The 12142-nt window shown below is 40.7% G+C and overlaps 1 long non-coding RNA gene across 2 annotated transcripts in view; it reads right to left on the bottom strand.

Moving 5' to 3' along the window:
* Nucleotides 1-3203: 3203 nt before the first annotated feature.
* LOC137650679 (uncharacterized) overlaps nucleotides 3204-12142 on the bottom strand; it is a 136444-nt gene continuing 127505 nt past the window's right edge. For both annotated transcript variants that reach the window (XR_011046047.1, XR_011046048.1), the window contains 2 exons: nucleotides 7756-7845; nucleotides 3204-3443 (listed from right to left, as the gene is read on the bottom strand). This is a non-coding gene — a long non-coding RNA (uncharacterized lncRNA). The remainder of the gene's footprint in view (nucleotides 3444-7755; nucleotides 7846-12142) is intronic.

Consider the following 12142-nt stretch of genomic DNA (forward strand, 5'->3'; position numbering starts at 1 on the left):
AAGGCTCCTAGCGACCAATCTAAGAAGTTAAAAACTTCGAAGGCCCTGTAAACCCCTTTAAGGAGATGGTCAAGGTCTGAGGAGGACCAATAAACTTTAGAGCGTCTCATGGCCAGGCGACGGGGAGAGTCTACTAGGCTTGAGAAGTCTCCCTGGGCAGAGGCAGGAACTCCCAAGCCGAGAACTTCTCCCGTGTCATACCAGACGCTCGCCCTAGAAGCCAGTTTAAAAGGAGGGAAAGCAAAGGCTGTCTTCCCCAAACTCCTCCTGGTGATCAACCAGTCACCTAGCAAACGTAAAGCCCTCTTAGAAGAGCGAGAGAGCACTAGCTTAGTAAACAAAGGCTTCGAAGCAGCTAGGCCTAGCACAAACTCTGACGGAGGCGAACGAGGAGCAGAAGGTACAAAATGGTCTGGAAAAAGATCCTTAAAAATCAGCATGATTTTCTTAAAGTCCATAGAGGGCTGAGCAGCTTTAGGCTCTTCTCCGTCTGACAAACTGCCCAAAGGAATATCAGTAGGCGGAGGATCAGCAACTTCCTCATCTGAAGGAACCTCGTCCGACAATTGTCGAGTCTCATGAAAAGGAGAGACCTGCCGCGGCGGCAATGCTTGACAGGCAATGTCCACAAGCAAAGGAGCAGCAGTAGCAGTCGAGGAAGCGACGTCATGCAGCTGCTGAAAGGACTGAAAACCTTGTGACTGACCAACAACAACAACAGGAGTTGATGGACGCTCGACGTCACGTCGGAACTGCATTGACTGCCTAGACTGAGCAGTCAAAACAACCTTCGACTGCGGAGCTTGACGCTCAACGTCAAGTCAAGGCAACTGAGCTGGTTGGCGAACGTCCTGAACGTCAACACGAGACTGCGGCAGCGGCTGAACGTCAACACGAGACTGCGGCAGCGGCTGAAAGTCAACACGGGACTGCAGCGAGGGAGGATCCATGTCACGTGACTGACGTGACAAACTACCGACATCACGTTTCAAAGTGCTAACGTCAAAAGGACGAGTAAAAGCTCCTTTGGGCGGCTGACGGCCAGAGTCTCGATCAGCGTAACGGCGATGCAAAAGCGAAGGATCATCGTGAACCTGCTCAACGTTATACTCCTCCATAAGGGAGGCAAGCTTAGTCTGCATATCCTGCAGGACAACCCATTTAGGATCAACGGGAGTCGGGACGGGCCGAGACGACGGTAACGTCTGTGTCGGCAAAACATTGCTTTTACCGAGACTCTCGGAGCCCGTGTTACGCTTACGTTTAATAGGCGAACAGTCTTCCGACGACTGCAAAGGGTCAGAGCTGTCCCAATGGCTACAGCCAGGACGCTGGACCTGTCCTGAAGGGACTGACTTCCACTTCAAGGGTCTAGAAACCTTGCTCCAAGGTTTCTTTTGCGAAAAGCCTTCGGATGACGAGGAGAACACAGCCTCGCTCGTCTTATGGTAAGGGCGATCTTGACGAGAAACGCCCGATACCAAAGAGGGAACGTCTGTACGTTGGTTAAAGCCTCTCGTCCCCTTAAGTCCTACGACATTACTTCTCCCTGGTGCAGGGGAGCCTGAAAGAGGTCTCGGACTAGGGGAGCGACAAGCACGAACAGACGAACCCTCGGTCGCAACACTAAAAACACTTTGCGCACTTATCACTTTGTCACTACGATTTTCTGATTTGCCACTCTGACACTTTAATAACTTCACATCTGACATGAGTTGGTTACAGTCCGAAGCTAAGGATTCAACTTTCTCGCCTAAAGCTTGAATCGCAAGAAACATATCCCGCATGGACGGTTCATGAGTGCTAGTAGAGGGTTCAGAAACAACTACTACAGGGGAAGGATTAGGTTCAGGGGCATGGAGGAGGAAAATTCCAATGACCTAGAGGAGCTTCTCCTCACCCTATCTCTCTCCAGCTTACGAGAATATTTATCAAATTCAAGCCAGTCGAATTCCGACAAGACCACGCACTCATCACACCGATCTCCTAATTGACAGGTTTTACCCCGCCAATTAGAACAAACGGTATGTGGGTCGAGAGAGGCCTTGGGAAGACGTTTGTTACAATCCCTAGCATTACATTTGCGAAATTTAGGTCCAGGGATAGGAGAAGGGTCAGCCATATTGAACAATCAGAGAAAAATCCAAAACAAATCCAAAGTCATCAACAATAAACACTAGCCAAAAAAGGGTTCAAGAGTTTTAATTAAAGAGAAAAACACCCGTCACAGCGAAAGCTCAAAACAACCAAAATAAAGTACTTCACCAAAAATGACGAAAACTCAAGGTCAACAGCGAGCGGAATCAACTTGTCGATAAGACCGACAGAGAAGAACTGGAGCTGTTTACATGTATATGCGGTATCTGGCCGATAGTCGGCGCTGGTGGGCACACCCGCAACCTTCACGGCGATCGCTCGCGAGTTTTTGGGTTTCTGTCGAGCCGTCCGAGACGTCAGCTATTATATATTCACCGGCTAAGTTTAATATTTAAAAAATTGGAGAAAATTGGTCAACGTAGCAGAGCTGACACACAATGCAAGGTTAAGTACCCTCCAGGATGTAAATATATAAAGAAATACTATTTCTTAGGAAAGATATATGTTTAATTCCTAATATGAATTGATTGTGGAACCATGATATACAATATCTAATAAAAGTAAAGCATAACCTATTAAAATTTGAAACAAACAAAGTTGGTTAATAGGCTAAGATACCACATAAAAGTAAAGGCAAAATTATGATGAAAAACTCCAGAAGAAATTAGATATTCTTCAAGCACTGGAATAAATTAATGAGTTTTCTTTCAACTCATAAGGTAATTTAATATTTTCTTATTTCATGGAAAGAATTTTGTTTAGTTTGGTTTTTAGTCATGGGTTACACTTGACGGAGGTTGAGTAAAACGGCGCAACGTAAATTAAATTTTTTTATTCTATAATTTTGGACGAGAGATGCAAAGCCGGGAATGAATCATGAAATAATAATGCTTAAAGCTGAGTATAGCTGTATGTATGTGTACACATATATGTATTTATACATATACTGTACTGTATACACCTACAATTTTCTATATGTACACACATTATACCCTATATACATATACCAGCTTCAAAATATAGGGATCTAGTTGTAATTGACAATACTGTATTGACAATAACTTGATACATATGCACCTTATGCACAATTCTATTACAAAAGTTACTGAGAGAGAGAGAGAGAGAGAGAGAGAGAGAGAGAGAGAGAGAGAGAGAGAGAGAGAGAGAGAGAGAGAGACGTGCACCTATCCACTGAGACGATTATTATTAGAGGGGGAAGAATAACATAAGACATTTGAAGACAATAACAAAACCTTGAACATTTGAAGGCAAAAATTTATGCTGACAGCAACAATTGTTTCTCTCCCTCTTGCTCTCCCTTCGAGTGACAGTCAAGTGGTCGATTTCTGGAAATACAAGCGAGAAGGACGAGTCAGAAAGATCCAATAACAAGAAGTATTGATCCAAATGCATCGTAAACTATTTTGGGCTTTTAATATTTGCCTCCACATCTGGTATTGTGGATTTCATGGCAAGTTATCCATGCATAACAAAGTATTCATAATGATGAACATATTTTATTTGGGATTTTATTGCATGGAATATTCTACAATTTAACACTTTAGGTTATTCACTAGGTAATTTTCATATATTTTCTAAAATGGTATTCAATATTTTTTTTATTTTTTTTTACAAATCTTGATATAATGCAATAAATCAATGCAGTTAAGTGACAAGAAAGTCAAATATAGTTGAGAGAGAGAGAGAGAGAGAGAGAGAGAGAGAGAGAGAGAGAGAGAGAGAGAGAGAGAGAGAGAGAGAGAGAGAGAGAGAGAGAGAGAGAGAGAATCTTCAAAGACCTATAAAAGATTTTGTAAAATATAATTACTCAAAAAGATCCCAAAGAAAAGTAAAGGGCCGAAAATTACTCTACGCATTTTGTCTTACAATACTCTACTTTATATTCAATTTCTTTCCAGAGTTTCTGTCTAAATCATGTTATCCCCTTCAATCAACACAATTCTGTATCAGTCTTTTTCCCTACGCTGGCTTGCAAAGCAATAGTCAAAGAATTAGTTTAAATCATTTATATTCCTTTACCAGAAGAAGACTATATCTCTACACACTAGGATCAAATAAATGTCTTTCATGTAAAAGGCATATGGCTGGGTAAGTGAGAAAAAATATCTTAAAATATTCCTCGTTCTCACAAGTAAGAGAACATCCCACACCAAACTCTCACAAGATATAGGCGGAGGAAGTTGAAAAAGAAACTGATTTATTCCTTGTAAATTTGCATTATCTGTAAGACAAATTATCATTATTAATAGCTAAGCTACAGCCCTAGTTGGAAAAACAGGATGTTATAAGCCCAAGATCTCCAAAAGGGAAAGTAGTCCAGTGAGGAAAGGAAATGGGAAACAGATAGAATAGTGTGCCTCAGTGTACCCTCAAGCAAGAGAAATTTAACCCAAGACAGTGGAAGACCATGGTACAGAGGCTATGGCACTACCCAAGACTAGAGAACAATGGTTTGATTTTGGAGTGTCGTTCTAAAAGAGCTCCTTACCATAGCTAGAGTCGCTTCTACCCTTACCAAATGGAAAGTAGCCACTTAAAAATTACAGTGCAGTAGTTAATCCCTTGAGCAAAGAAGATTTTTGGTAATCTCAGTGTTGTCAGGTGTAAGAGGAAAGAGGAGAATATGTAAAGAATACGCCAGACTATTTGGGGTATGTGTAGGCATAGGGAAAATGAGCCGTAACCAGAGGGGTCCAATGTCGTACTACCTGGCCAGTCAAAGGACCCAATAACTCTCTAGCGATAGAATCTTAACAGGCAGCTGGTGCTTTGGCCAACCAACTACCTACAGGCATAAGAATGATCCCGATCAAATCTCAGCAACAATAAGTTAAACAAACTGGACTTTTCCACTCTGAAAATGTTCCATCCTTTAAAGAGCAATTTTTCTGTTATTTACTAAGTTTTAAAGCAACCACTCTCTTTCTTCCCCTAATCTTATTTCCTTTTGTAAGTGTCTCGGCAGTCTTGCAAGAATTTTCTTCTTTTAGAAAGATAAACTAAAGAAGCATGATTGTGATAGACAAACAACGCAAGTTATGGCAACTATTCAAATAGTAAAGACATCTCAAAACACAAGCCAATCATGGAAGAGTTTTTATATTTCATACAGGTGTCTTATTTAGTATCTGAAATAATCATAGGAGCAAAACAGCATGCTAGGAATAGAAATGAATCGTGAGTGATTGTGACCCAGTTCCGATAGGCCTTGCTGCTATAAGTTGACCACTGAGGTAGCAGCAGTACTGGATTCAGCATACAAAGCTTCATTTACAGTGAAAGATGGGGGTGAGGGGGGCTGTGGCACCTTAGCAATAGCAACCAAACTTGGTCAAGTTCCTCATCAGGAAAGGAGGAACAGGAATACTCCCCCTTTTGTTTCTTTTGATGTTGGCTACCCACCAAAATCGTGGAAAGTGCCATAGTAGATAGATAGAAATCATTAAAAAATCTATACAGTACAGTACTGTAAAAACTTTCCCCCTTTCATCTAAGAATGGCTTTTTATATTACCTTAAATCGACAGTTTCTAAGGATTTTTTTTACATTTTGAGTAATTCTTTCAGTCTTGTTCCTGCATCCAAACCACCACCTGTGACTTATTGCAATGACCAGATGGCCAAAACAAGTACTGTACCAATTATTGAACCAAAAGATTTGCTGAAATGTATGTCATAATATTTTGGCATCAGGCGACATACTTCCAGTGAAGTGAGGGAGGCCACAGGCTGCCATGCTTAAAGAAAGGAAATATTTTAGCAATCCATCTCCATCTAAAGGCCACCCTTTTGCCGGCACAAGACTATCTACTCTGAGGTTCTGACCAAAACCCAAAACCTGCCATCAGTGGTGGTTAAAGGAAGGGACAGAAAACCCTAGTCTAGTCCTGCCTGAATGACAACTCGAGCCACGACCGACTAGGGTTGTAGCCTAGGGCTACACTCAGAGGGAAGGAGGGATTACCTTTAAATCTCCACTGGAGACGAGTATCGCTTTATATAATAATTCTAGGAGATATATATCTACGCCTGAATTGATAAAACGATACGCGAAGGTAACCGGGGAACATGTATGAAAGTAAACTAAAGCCACTAGGCTAGTAGCCCAGTGGCAGCGAGAATCGACTACCTAAATCACCGAAACTCTCTCGTATACTGTCTTTAGAAGAGGAAATTATTATGCAATCAATATATCTTACATGTATAAATTGCCTAAAAAGCTTCATTTAATTTTATAACACTAGGAATGTCTATTATATCATGCATGAAAGTAAACTGAAACGCCTAGGCTAGGAAGCCTAGCGTTAGCAAGGTTCGGTTACCTAAATCGCCGAAACTATTACGAATACTATCGGCATAATATAAATAACTCCTAACAATGAAGACTAAATAGCTATTATTATTTTATGCTATTTATACCGGGAAAGTCGTTCTGGCTAACTAAATAACTCATGCTTTACGAACGACAGCGTCCATGACGCCTCCAGTTCAGGCAACAGCTCTTCCATAAGTTAATTTAATTTGATTTAATTTTACTAAGAGGCAAGAGCTAACATTTATACAATGTAAAGATCAAATACTCAACTTTCCAGAGGCAGAAGAGGCTGGAGATTGCATGATAAATCCAAAATAATCCAATAACGAGAGAGAAACTGGGAAAATCACCGAGCCAGATCGCTACAGAAAAAGGAATAAACATAGCGGCGATGATGGCGGCATCTAGATACTCAAATAGTAACAGAGGAAGGGTACGTTATTAACGGCTCCCCTTCGTTTTTTGCCACTTTGCCCCTCGAAGCGTAAACGCTATTCGGGGTGAAGATTGCTATATGGCGTGTCAAGAATACGTCCTCTGATATTATGCAATATCCTTAAAGGGAAACTTTAGAGATATTCGTGCCAGGAGTTAGAATTCTGGAGACCTTAAGGTAAATTCTCTGGGAATATCACTGTAGCCAAATATACCCTAGGAAGCTACTTAAAGGAACCTTCCATCAGGACGACATGGCCTGATCCCCAAAATAAAAATAATGATAACAACAACAATAATAATAATTATAAAAATGATAGTAATACAGTAATAATAATAATAACAATAATAATAATAGTAATAATAATGATAATAATTAGAGATGCATAAGGTGCAGCATCAAGAGAATGTGAAGGAGATTTAAACCTAGGAGGAAGCGGGACAGAATAACAAATCTCAAGCTTCAAGTAAAATTAGGGGGATGTTAAGAATGTGGGAAAACCTACAAAGCTTCGGCAGGGAGAGGAGTGAATCTATTTATTGACAATGATACATATTTTTTCCTACCATTTTAAAGAAAAGGAAAGCGCAGTCATCTATTAATAGGTTCCTTGTCAAAATGGATCATAAGTGTTAAAAAATATCACCAAGTGTTCAAAAAGCGTACATGAAGTGATTCTGTTTTTGATAGTGAACATCGTTCAAAAGAGGAACCACCCATTAAGTTCTCATGGGTGCATTAAAAGCAATATGAACATCAGGTGAGTATAGAAATAATAAATTTTATCACTAAAATTACATTTTTCTGTACAGAAACCAAGCTAAAAAAGACATTCTTACAAATTTAAGAACAATGAAAATGTAATGGGTTCCCATTCTTTTACTAACCTTTGTCAGTGTGAAGCTTTGGTCAAAAGAAACCCACTTGATTTAAAAAGATTCCATTTCCATCTCAATGCAGGAAGGTTCCATATTATTCTGAAAAGAAATTAAACGTCGTTAATCTAAACCTAAAAAGAATGCTCTATACAGTACTTCATTAATAAAGCTACTAAATTATTGTCAGCCACCAAAAAAAAAAAGTTACTGATATATTACTAACCCTAGACCACCCAAACGACTAGAGTACTTCAGCTCAAGGATGCTAATATAATTTAATAAACATCTATCAGCTATAAATGGGTCAGAAGAGCGACAAACAAAATCTCTGTCACTTGGAACTGAGACATTAAGTATAATCACCACAGTATCATATATCAATTCAACAAAGCATGAAGTTATATATGAATCATTTTCAACCGATTTGAATTTTGGCACAAACAATCAACTGCATTCTCGATGAAGTTCCATCAGATCTCACTAATCTATCATTTCAACTACTGCATTTATGAATTTGGGCTATATAGCCCAGCAGTGGACCCCATGAGACCATACACTGCCCCAAGTGCAACTGCAGAAAACCTAGCAGTTACATCATGAAACTTTAGTTAAAGGATAGACAGTGATAATGAAAAAAGGAAGTGGGAAAGGAGGTAAAGTGGATGGGTATAATTCAAGCAACTACAACTGCTATTAGCACTCAAATATTTCATCTAAGCTTTGACTCACGAACTACTCCATGACCTTGGGATGACAAGAAAGGATCTACACAAATGAATTGGTTGTGGAATTTATTCTGATAGCCTATTTCTCAAGGCGTAATGAAATTAATTCTACTACGTAGTAACCGTTAGTTTCTCTTGTCCAGCTGACAAACCCATTTAAGTGACCCACAATACTCTTGACTGATATAATAATAATAATAATAATAATAATAATAATAATAATAATAATAATAATAATAATCTTTATTTCAGCAAAAGCAATATACAGAGTTACAATAAGGGTACAGTGATCTTACACTTTTGACATCGGTAAAAAAAGATGAGATATGCAATAATATCAGTGATAAATTACAAACATCAATTAGCAGGTTGACCACAGAGTTCTAATGTCTGGGTAATAAAATCACAATAGAATTAACACTTAATAATGATGATAACATGCATATCAACAAACAAAGAGAGGGAGAAAAAAAAATGGCGATGACAATGAAAATTATATTGGAACAGAAATTGCTTGAATAATGATAGAACTCTTGGGAACAAAAAAAAAATCTAGTCACAGAGCATGTGGTGTGAAGGAAATACAGGACTTCCAGACAACAAAGATATAACATAATAAAACACGTTATCATAACATTACTGGTTATTATACCTAAGTTATTTAGTGATGAAGATTTGGCATAGCCACACTATCAAAGATTAGTGAATACAATTCATTGTACCGACGCTTCCTTATTCCAGGTTTCCCACATTTTGGATTTTATTCTCGCTGCACTTGCAAGCACATTTTGAATTATATTTTAATTATAAAATAAATTTTTGAATATACTTACCCGGCGAATATATAGCTGCAACTCTGTTGCTCGACAGACAAACTGTACAGAAAAAACTCGCCAGCGATCGCTATACAGGTTGCGTTTGTGCCCAACAGCGCCATCTGTCGGCCAGATACCAAGCTCTATGTAAACAAAGACTCAATTTTCTCCTCGTCCCACTGCGTCTCTCTTGGGGAGGAAGGGAGGGTCATTTAATTTATATATTCACCGGGTAAGTATATTCAAAAATTTATTTTATAATTAAAATATCATTTTTAAATATTTAACTTAGCCGGTGAATATATAGCTGATTCACACCCAGGATGGTGGGTAGAGACCAGTAATATATGTTTACATTTTATGAGCTAAGAGTTTTTATTTCATTTTAGAAGTTATCAAAATAACAAAAACAAAATAAATAGGTACCTGGTAAGGAAGTCGACTTGAACGATTACTCTGCCTTATAAGTACGTCTTCCTTACGGAGCCTCGCGATCCTCTTAGGATGCTGATCGACCCTTAGGAGCTGAAGTATTAAGGGTTGCAACCCATACAACAGGACCTCATCAAACCCCTAATCTAGGCGCTCTCAAGAAATGACTTTGACCACCCGCCAAATCAACCAGGATGCGAAAGGCTTCTTAGCCTTCCAGACAACCCATAAAAACAACATTAAAAAACATTTCAAGAGAAAGATTAAAAGGATCTGGAATTAGGGAATTGTAGTGGTTGAGCCCTCACCCACTACTGCACTCGCTGCTACGAATGGTCCCAGTGTGTAGCAGTCCTCGTAAAGAGACTGGACATCCTTTAGATAAAAAGACGCGAACACTGACTTGCTTCTCCAATAGGTTGCGTCCATTATACTTCGCAGAGATCTATTTTGCTTAAAGGCCACGGAAGTTGCAACAGCTCTAACTTCGTGCGTCTTCACCTTAAGCAAAGCTCAGTCTTCCTCACTCAGATGTGAATGAGCTTCTCGTATTAACAGTCTGATAAAGTATGATAAAGCATTCTTTGACATAGGCAAAGATGGTTTCTTAACTGAACACCATAAAGCTTCAGATTGGCCTCGTAAAGGTTTGGTACGCTTTAAATAGAACTTAAGAGCTCTAACAGGGCATAAGACTCTTTCTAGTTCATTGCCTACAATCTCCGATAAGCTGGGAATATCGAAAGATTTAGGCCAAGGCCGAGAAGGCAGCACATTTTTGGCTAGAAAACCAAGTTGTAGCGAACAGGTGGCTTTTTCTGACGAAAATCCGATGTTTTTGCTTGCTGAAGGCATGAATCTCACTGACTCTTTTAGCTGAGGCTAAGCATACCAGGAAAAGAGTCTTTAGAGTGAGATCTTTCAGGGAGGCTGATTGTAGCGGCTCAAACCTGTCTGACATGAGGAATCTTAGTACCACGTCTAAATTCCAACCAGGGGTAGCCAAACGACGCTCCTTGGTGGTTTCAAAAGACTTAAGGAGGTCTTGAAGATCTTTATTGTTGGAAAGATCTAAGCCTCTATGCCGGAAGACTGATGCCAACATGCTTCTGTAGCCCTTGATAGTGGGAGCTGAAAGGGATCGTCCTTTTCTCTGGTATAAGAGAAAATCAGCTATTTGAGCTACAGAGGTACTGGTCGAGGATACAGAAACTGACTTGCACCAGTCTCGGAAGACTTCCCACTTCGATTGGTAGACTCTAATGGTGGATGCTCTCCTTGCTCTAGCAATCGCACTGGCTGCCTCCTTCGAAAAGCCTCTAGCTCTCGAGAGTCTTTCGATAGTCTGAAGGCAGTCAGACGAAGAGCGAGGAGGCTTTGGTGTACCTTCTTTACGTGAGGCTGACGTAGAAGGTCCACCCTTAGAGTAAGACTTCTGGGAACGTCTACTAGCCATCGAAGTACCTCGGTGAACCATTCTCTCGCGGGCCAGAGGGGAGCAACTAACGTCAACCTTGTCCCTTCGTGAGAGGCAAACTTCTGCAGTACCTTGTTAACAATCTTGAACGGTGGGAATGCGTAGAGATCCAGATGTGACCAATCTAGGAGGAAGGCATCTATATGTATTGCTGCTGGGTCCGGGACTGGGGAGCAATAGATTGGAAGCCTCTTGGTCAGCGAGGTTGCAAAGAGATCTATGGTTGGTTGGCCCCAAGTGGCCCAAAGTCTCTTGCACACATCCTTGTGGAGGGTCCATTCTGTTGGAATTACTTGCCCTTTCCGACTGAGACAATCTGCTATGACATTCAAGTTGCCTAGGATGAACCTCGTTACTAGGGAGATGTCTTGACCTTTTGACCAGATGAGCAGGTCCCTTGCGATCTCGTACAACGTCAGTGAGTGGGTACCTCCTTGTTTGGAGATGTACGCCAAGGCCGTGGTGTTGTCTGAGTTTACTTCCACCACTTTGCCTCGAAGGAGAGACTTGAAGCTTTTCAAGGCCAGATGTACTGCCAACAGCTCCTTGCAGTTGATATGCATGCTCCTCTGACTCGAGTTCCACAGTCCTGAGCATTCCCGACCGTCTAGTGTCGCGCCCCAGCCCACGTCCGATGCGTCCGAGAAGAGAACGTGGTTGGGAGTCTGAACAGCCAGAGGAAGACCCTCTCTTAGGTTGATATTGTCCTTCCACCAAGTCAGACAAGACTTTATCTTTTCGGAAATCGGGATCGAGACCGCTTCTAGCGTCTTGTCCTTTTTCCAGTGAAAAAGCTAGATGGTATTGAAGAGGACGGAGGTGTAGTCTTCCTAGTGACACAAATTGTTCCACGGATGACAGCGTCCCTACCAGACTCATCCACAGCCTGACTGAGCAGCGTTCCTTCTTCAGCATCTTCTGGATGGATAGCAGGGCTTGATCTATTC

This window comes from Palaemon carinicauda, chromosome 12 (genome assembly GCF_036898095.1).
Source record: "Palaemon carinicauda isolate YSFRI2023 chromosome 12, ASM3689809v2, whole genome shotgun sequence".
Classification (NCBI taxonomy): domain Eukaryota; kingdom Metazoa; phylum Arthropoda; class Malacostraca; order Decapoda; family Palaemonidae; genus Palaemon; species Palaemon carinicauda.